Source organism: Anarrhichthys ocellatus, unplaced genomic scaffold, assembly GCF_004355925.1.
Source record: "Anarrhichthys ocellatus isolate YVR2014 unplaced genomic scaffold, GSC_Weel_1.0 scaffold47, whole genome shotgun sequence".
In the NCBI taxonomy this organism is placed as follows: Eukaryota; Metazoa; Chordata; class Actinopteri; order Perciformes; family Anarhichadidae; genus Anarrhichthys; species Anarrhichthys ocellatus.
In genome coordinates, this window is record NW_022280077.1 from 1,200,343 (window position 1) to 1,207,721 (window position 7,379).

Here is a 7,379-nt window from a genome sequence, read left to right on the forward strand (position 1 = left end):
TCTCTCTCTCTCTCTCTCTCTCTCTCTCTCTCTCTCCTCAGTTAATGAACCCCCTGCTACGCGTCCACCCTGCTTTAGCCTCAGGAGGCAAGGAGGTTATTACCGAGTAGGACATCGGACTTAGCCATGTGTAATTATACTGCCAGCGTCCGAGCTCTCCGAAGGGTCCGCTGCACTTCATCACATCTTGAAACCCCAAAGTGCAGCTGTTAATAATAGCCTGCAGACTGAATGGCTGCGTAAGCCTATATGAATAAGTACCTGAAAACAGGACTATGCCGAAAGTAAGGTGCCGTTTTGCTTTGTAAAACAAATCAGGTAGAACCGTTTCATCCAACTATCTGTTTCACTTGTGCGCGTTTGCCATCGATGCAAATTCTGTAGCATAGTTTCCAGGCCCAAAGCACAGGGAGAACAAGACAGGGCTGATGATATCTACAGTGTCATTGTTGACATATGCAGTCTTCCTTTTCTCTCTGGAAGGAAGAATGATCACTTTTCACTTTCAAGGCAAAAGCTCAAATTCCAGGGGTTACACTCTCCTCATGCATCTTGCCAAGCCCTAATCCTGCTGCTGCTGCTGCTGCTCCAGCATGATGACATAATGAAAGGCTTCCTCCTCCCTTCACTTCCACTGCTCACCTTCCCCCACATCTGCCTTATTTTATGACCTACATTTAACTGTGGTGCTGTACATGCAGTTAAGTGCAGGCCCGGCTCCACTGACTTGACTGTGTCTATGTGTGTTTGCTCTAAAGTCACTCATTTAAACGGTATGCCATACCCATGCAAAGAACAGAATTAATATTGCATGCACTGCTCCATCTCAGTCCACGTGAGGAAACATGCATGTGTGTATAGTTATAGTACAGTGGCTCAGCCTGCCAGTCTCTATGTGGAAATGTGACTTACTACCAGCAGTAGATCAACTGGCTCATCACTGGCACCTAGCATGTGGAGCCGAGTACACACTGCAGGCAATACAGCTCACTCCAGCCATCCAACGGCCTGCCAATCACATACAGCAGAGCATGCAATCGCATGGCTGCACTCACGCATACAGATGCACATTGCAAGTACAGGCTAGTTTAAAAATCTAAAGTATAGCACGAACTTTAGCCACAAATCCAATGAAGCAGAAGTCAAGTTTCAGTGACTTTCCCTCAGAAGGTAGGAGGCTAAAAGGATAAACGAGCAGGCCACTTATAATTAATAAAAAAAAAAAAAAAAAAAAAAAAAGCAAGGCATGCCAAGTTTTGCCCAAATGCAAATCAACTTGCAGGGACTTGAATGTAATGCAGGTCAACGTGACTGTTACTCTGCACCAGTATGATTGCAGTGCTTTCAAGACTGACTGGTTAGTCCTTCTTGCTTGTTCACTTTCAAAGGTAAATTGTCATATAATGTAGATACTCTTTAGTCAGTCAATTGCTACATCATCAAACTGAGCATTGACAAGTGCCACACCTGCAACACGTCAGGCAGTATAATGTAACTTTCTGAGCTAAAACAACTGTAAGCAGGAAGTGCATTTCCAATGGAAACACTTTGTTAGAAAGCATTTCTAGGATGAGAGTGAATCAACTCAATGAAAATCATCTAAACGGGGAACTGCAGAGCTCGTGATAATCCGGTACAATTTGACCCATTGTAAATATAAAAATGTTAATTAGGGCAGCTTTAAGTTTGTTCCTTGAAGCAAAGATTTCTTTGGTTAGGTGTATCTGACGTTAGGTTTGTGGCAGTTTCAAGAGTAGCACACTGGCTCATCTTAAAACTGTCACAAGCAAGCTTTTCAGCAACGTGTCAATGTGAGCGTTTCACTCTCCTTAGCAGCTCTGCCTCCATGGCAAAGGAGAAAATATAAATGTTTCTCTCTCTCACACACACACACAAATATATTTTCACACACAAACATCAAATCGTGGTCTTAATCTTGTGAAATCATCAAAAGGAAAACAAGAAATCTTTCATCCTGATTCTCTTTTGACAGTAGCAGAATCATGAGGCATGGCTTCATGTGCTTGTAACACCAGCAAGGTCAGAGCGGAAAGTACCAACTCCATTAAAGACTGATCCCACTGAGGCAGATTAGATCCGTCCCGTCCGCTGCTATCCTCCTTCAACCACAGCACCGATTATATCAGCAGAGCAAAAATGTCTATTTTGCAAAGGCGTGCTTAGACACTCATTAATCTTCCTCTAAAGATGCGACTACACCCAATATTGGCCAAGAGGTGCGGGGAGGCAGAAGTCTCTCTCACACACACACACACACACACACCTGTCACAGTCCATCTGCTGTAGAAAATTCCCACCTGATCCACAAAACGGAGAGGATACGACAGGGTCTACATGCTACATTGATGTGCACACAGTGAGTCTTCATTCTGCAGAGACAGCAGACATCCATAATACTGAGCTGACACCTGGACACACACACACACACACCTCTGCACTACCAATTAGCCCCTCTCTTTCTATCAGGGCACCATGTGAAGTGTTCGTGCGCCTTGTAATTACAAGAGCAGAGGACGTGTTTAATTTCAAAGTAGCAGCCTGACACAGACCATGGGAGAATACATGTCTCTTACTCATTCCGAGTGAGTAACGGACAAGAGAAAGTCATCAGCCATCAGACATCCGCTGGCCGTTCAATCTAAACAGGAGGCAGACTTTGAAGTTTGAATCTAACAACACTGGGGTTTTTTTTACTGTAAAAGCACTTCACAAGTCACAAAGTAACCTCCACTTAAGAAGAATAGACATCTGACGAAATCACGGGGCCGGGAAGAGTTGAATCATCCTGACCTTCTCTGCTCTTCTGATAAATCACGCAGGGCAGCAGTTCTTGATGACAGGCTTTCACGGTGCACAGAGCCCTCTCCAATACAGCCTGCCAACAGCAAGGTCCTACGAAGGAAATGCAGCTCGACACCTCACGTTATGGCCCATAAATACAGCTGGGAGCACCGACGCCCACAGCGGGCTGGCTTTTAATGCGAGAAAGTAAAGGGGCGTCCACTAAAATATCTCATTTCACCGTCGATTCGGCTTCTTGTGGAGACTGAATGGACATAACAATGCTTGTACCATCAGACTGCATGATTAGGAATATATTCATAGGAGTTCAAACTGCCTGCTTATGCATGTTTGGGAAATGAGGCCTAGGCAGCCGTTGTGACTCCAAGAGCTAAAACCAGCAGCATTTCTCTGGTCCAGACACAAAATAACAGCAAATGTTACAGGTTAACACATATGCTTATGCTTCAAAAAAGATTCTGACAGGATTTGTTCATATCAGGGTTCCACACACACTTGTATTTATGGAGAAAATCATGTTTGACTGCCCAGAGAACAAGCCCACTAATCTACAGCACTACAGCCGTTTTCAGACAGCTTAACCTCTCTATAATCTGCCTGAACTCTGGACACTTGCTTCTAAACACAGACTGAGATTAGCAGCCTATCAGAGACTTATTGAGCAACTAAGCTTCGCCACAATAAGCTGCTCAAACCTTCCCATGCCGCCGTTTAAGAAGACTCAACTTGAGGAGTAGAGCACCATACATCAAACGCACAGAAACGAGTGCCTAAACAACTCCTCTCAGGGAGTTTACAATCTCGTGAAGACGGCTAATAACCCCGGACGCCCATGTGTTTCTCATGAAAGAGTCCTGTCCTCCGAGTGCTCACACTCTCAGCCAGGAGTGAGGGGCACAGCTGGTCTTGATGACTCCAGCGCTCCTGCTTTTGAAGGCAGAGCTCAGATAACTGCTGCTCTGGCCGGTTAGCGCTCATCTGAAATTACACCTCCACCTTCCCAGAGTGCCCTGCCCATGCAATCCTTCCACTCCTCCACATAAACAGCCTGGAACAGACAAAAAAAAAGGAAAGTCTAGCTCTAGCTCTGGACAGTTAAAATGACAATTTTGAGAGGGACTAAAAAGAAGCTACAGTGTCAAGGTTTTATGAGCAGCTGAGTGATACTGAGCGCTGAGATACAATGAGATGAGGAAATAATAATCTTTTATGTTTAAAGTAGCTTAGGAGACAGATATTTCTCTCAGGGGTTGGTAGAGACAAAAAACAGAGCTAAAAGAGAGTGAATATTGGACTTCCATTCATCTGTTGACCAGAAACAAATGAATGATGTTGCTCCGTACACGCTGCATGTAATAAATAAATAAATAAATGTTTGCTGACAAGTTCACCACATCAACTTAAAAGGATGATATGCCAATAGTATGTTCAAAACTTATCCATCTACTGCCCCCAGGTGGCCAAAAAAAACAAAACAGTTATTAGCTCCCATTTTTTCCATCAATCATAATTGATATTAAATGATAGACATTTAAAACCTTTTAATTTCAAATTCACAGTTTCTAACCTCATTCTTATGACAGACTATATCATCTTGTGGTTAAATCAATGGGACTGTTCTGCGCAGCCTCGGAGCCGCAGTGTTTCCAGATTAAAAAGAAGCTCCACTCTGCTGCTGGAGAGATGAACAACCGTTGCACATCTGTCTTTTAGAGACAGAGAGTCTGTATCCCTTTACCTGAGAGTGGACAGTATACAGAAATGTGCCCCTGAAGCATAACTCCTTCCTTTTCTGTCCTGAAATCTGTTTTTCCATTTTCCCCTCAATGCTGCAAGGTCATTCAGTCACACACACTCGCCTTATAAAAACCAACACATTCTCAGAAAACACTTGCACTCCATAATGTTTTTGCTTTGCTCAGTATTGATTGAACTAATGTGAACATAAAAATTCAATTTATACACCTCACTGGGATTTGTGTTGCACTCCATCTGATCGAGAAGGTCTCTTACTGCACACTATTCCACATAACTCACCTCCCCTCTCAAACGGCCTGTGGTGCGATGCTAATCAGAGCAGTCAATCTTTGACTAACTAGTTACCTCCATTACTGGGTCATCACTGACAGCAATTATGCATTTCATCAATTGGTATTTTTAGAACAGCAGCAAGTCCTCACTGCTATTTTGTGGCTGAGCAGACAGCGTTTTGCTTGAGGTTGCTGAGGAGACGGAAGCTTTTTGGGGAACAAACTCCTCACTTTTATTAGCGCATGCTGCCATGTTGATATTGTACCTGTGTCTGAAGAGAACTTGTGCATTTACTGTGAACTATAGGAGCGCAGGAAAACGGTGGCGGTTCCGTACTGTAATTATCCAAATTCAAGTGAAAATCTATTTTAAATTTGTAAATATCGTCTTATCCCTGAATTCAAATGTATTGATGAAATGTATTCATCACCCAGTTCTAATATCTCTTCCTGCACGAGGCACATTGCTAGTTGGTACAGTGACAAAACACGTCAGTGGAGCCCTAAAGTGTGTCACACATTGTTTCTCTCCACTAAGCCAGCAGCGGAGGTAGTCACAGAGCAAAACTGACGTCTGTTTAAGCCAATTCAGTCCGCAAGTCCGTTTATATAGAAGTTTTCCAGCTGCAATGGTTGCAAGGAAACAAAAATAAAATAAAAATGCAGCCACTCTGACCATCCTGCTACATTGATTTGAATAGGAATGAGAGTGAAAATAAATAAAATTTTGGGAACTAAAATGTTCATGGACAATTCCTCCTGTTCCTAAAATGTTTGGAGAATCTCCTTGCTTTATGCGGGACAAGAATTTTGATCCGGGAGTTAATGCCAGTAACTCTATAGTGGAGTGAAGTCTTGGATAATGTTCGGAATGGATCGATTTTGGGGAAAACATGGTAATATAAATGAGGAAAATATGGCATTGTAGGACAATAGTGGCACTGTTCATGCACACAATAAAAGCCGCTCCCCTACACACCTGCAATCTGTCTGCACACGCACAGAGAGGCCACCCTGTTTGAGACCATACATATCCAGCTGGAGAGACAAAGAGGGGCCAGCCAGTGTGCAAACCTCGCAGTAATTACATCATTTTTGTGTAAAAGCAATAACACAGATGTTCTTTTACTCTTTTACACATTGGTGGGGGGGTACGCGCATTTATCAGGTAGGCTTCCCATTAGCACATTCATAATACATCGTAAGAGAGGAGATAGTGACATCTATCGTTCACTAACTATGAAAGAAAAATGTCCTGTCAAATCAAAGATAAATAATTTAACTTTTAGTTTTATATGCGTGTCCTTTCAGCTGTAGTCTGGTGGTTAAAAACACTGTCCTCTAAATTGTGTCCTTGTCACAATCGTTGAAAAGCTTTGAAAAACTAGAGTGCACAATACTTATTCAGCAGCTGCACACACACAAAGAAAAATGACACTTTTCTGATGCAATGTCACTATAACCTGGAAAGAGGCTTTTTAAGTGTATTCCTTGTGCTGTTTTGCAGCACAGGAACAAATTACAAAAGAGAGATTGGTGCCTTTGATTCCAGTAGAGTGAGAAAGTGATTGTGTTTCTTATGGTAAGGAGTTTCTGTTAACTTTCAACCTCTGCTCCTGTTGACCGTCTCGACAGCTTAGAGTGCTAAACCTCCACTTTACTCTTAATATCAGACAACATGAACTTGATACCCCCACAGAAAAACATTTCATTGCCCTTGAAACCTTGCGGTTTCCTCTACTTGTAAATGCTTTTACTGCCCTCTATGTGATGTAAAGGCGAATGCGGAATATTATGACTTTGTGTTTAACTCATTTGAACTTGTTTCACTTGGACCCAAGGCTGAGGCGTTTGATACATCACTAATTAACTTCCTCCAAACAAAAGCCTGCTACCGTTACGAAGCGGTGCAGCTGCGGATATAAAAGTGCCGCCCTGTGAAACGAAACACATTTCAACACTGCTCCTAAAATGTAATTTTTGACAACACCACCACAGACCTTGTGCATGCAAGATCAAACCGCAATGTAATGTATCACGAATCAGAGGGTTGAAACTGACACATTTGTATCACTTTGAGATCACTTCCCCTGGAGCTCTCGTCTTGGCCTGGGTTTCCTGTTTTCAATGGACTGCCACCACGTGCATGAAGCTGTTAAACAAAAACTAAGTGCCAAGGGAACAATAAGCCTCTGCATCTTCTCCTCAAGTGTGGGAACAGCGCGCAGGCCTGCTCTCACTGTGAGCTGTGAATGAACTCTTCAGTGTGGAGAAACACGATTTTCCTTACAGGACTCAATGGCAGCTTTCATATGAGCGTCATTAACGGATACACACATTAAACGCATGTGTCAATGTTGCTCCAAATGTTAATCAAACCAATTGTTAAGTGTGCACCCCGAAGAACCGCGCGGAGACTAAACGAGCAGCTGTTAAACGAGCTGCCTAATGATGATCACCGACCGTGCTCCGGTGAAGTAACGCAGACAAAGGATTTTTCTCCTACATGTTTCATCCGCAGGTTTG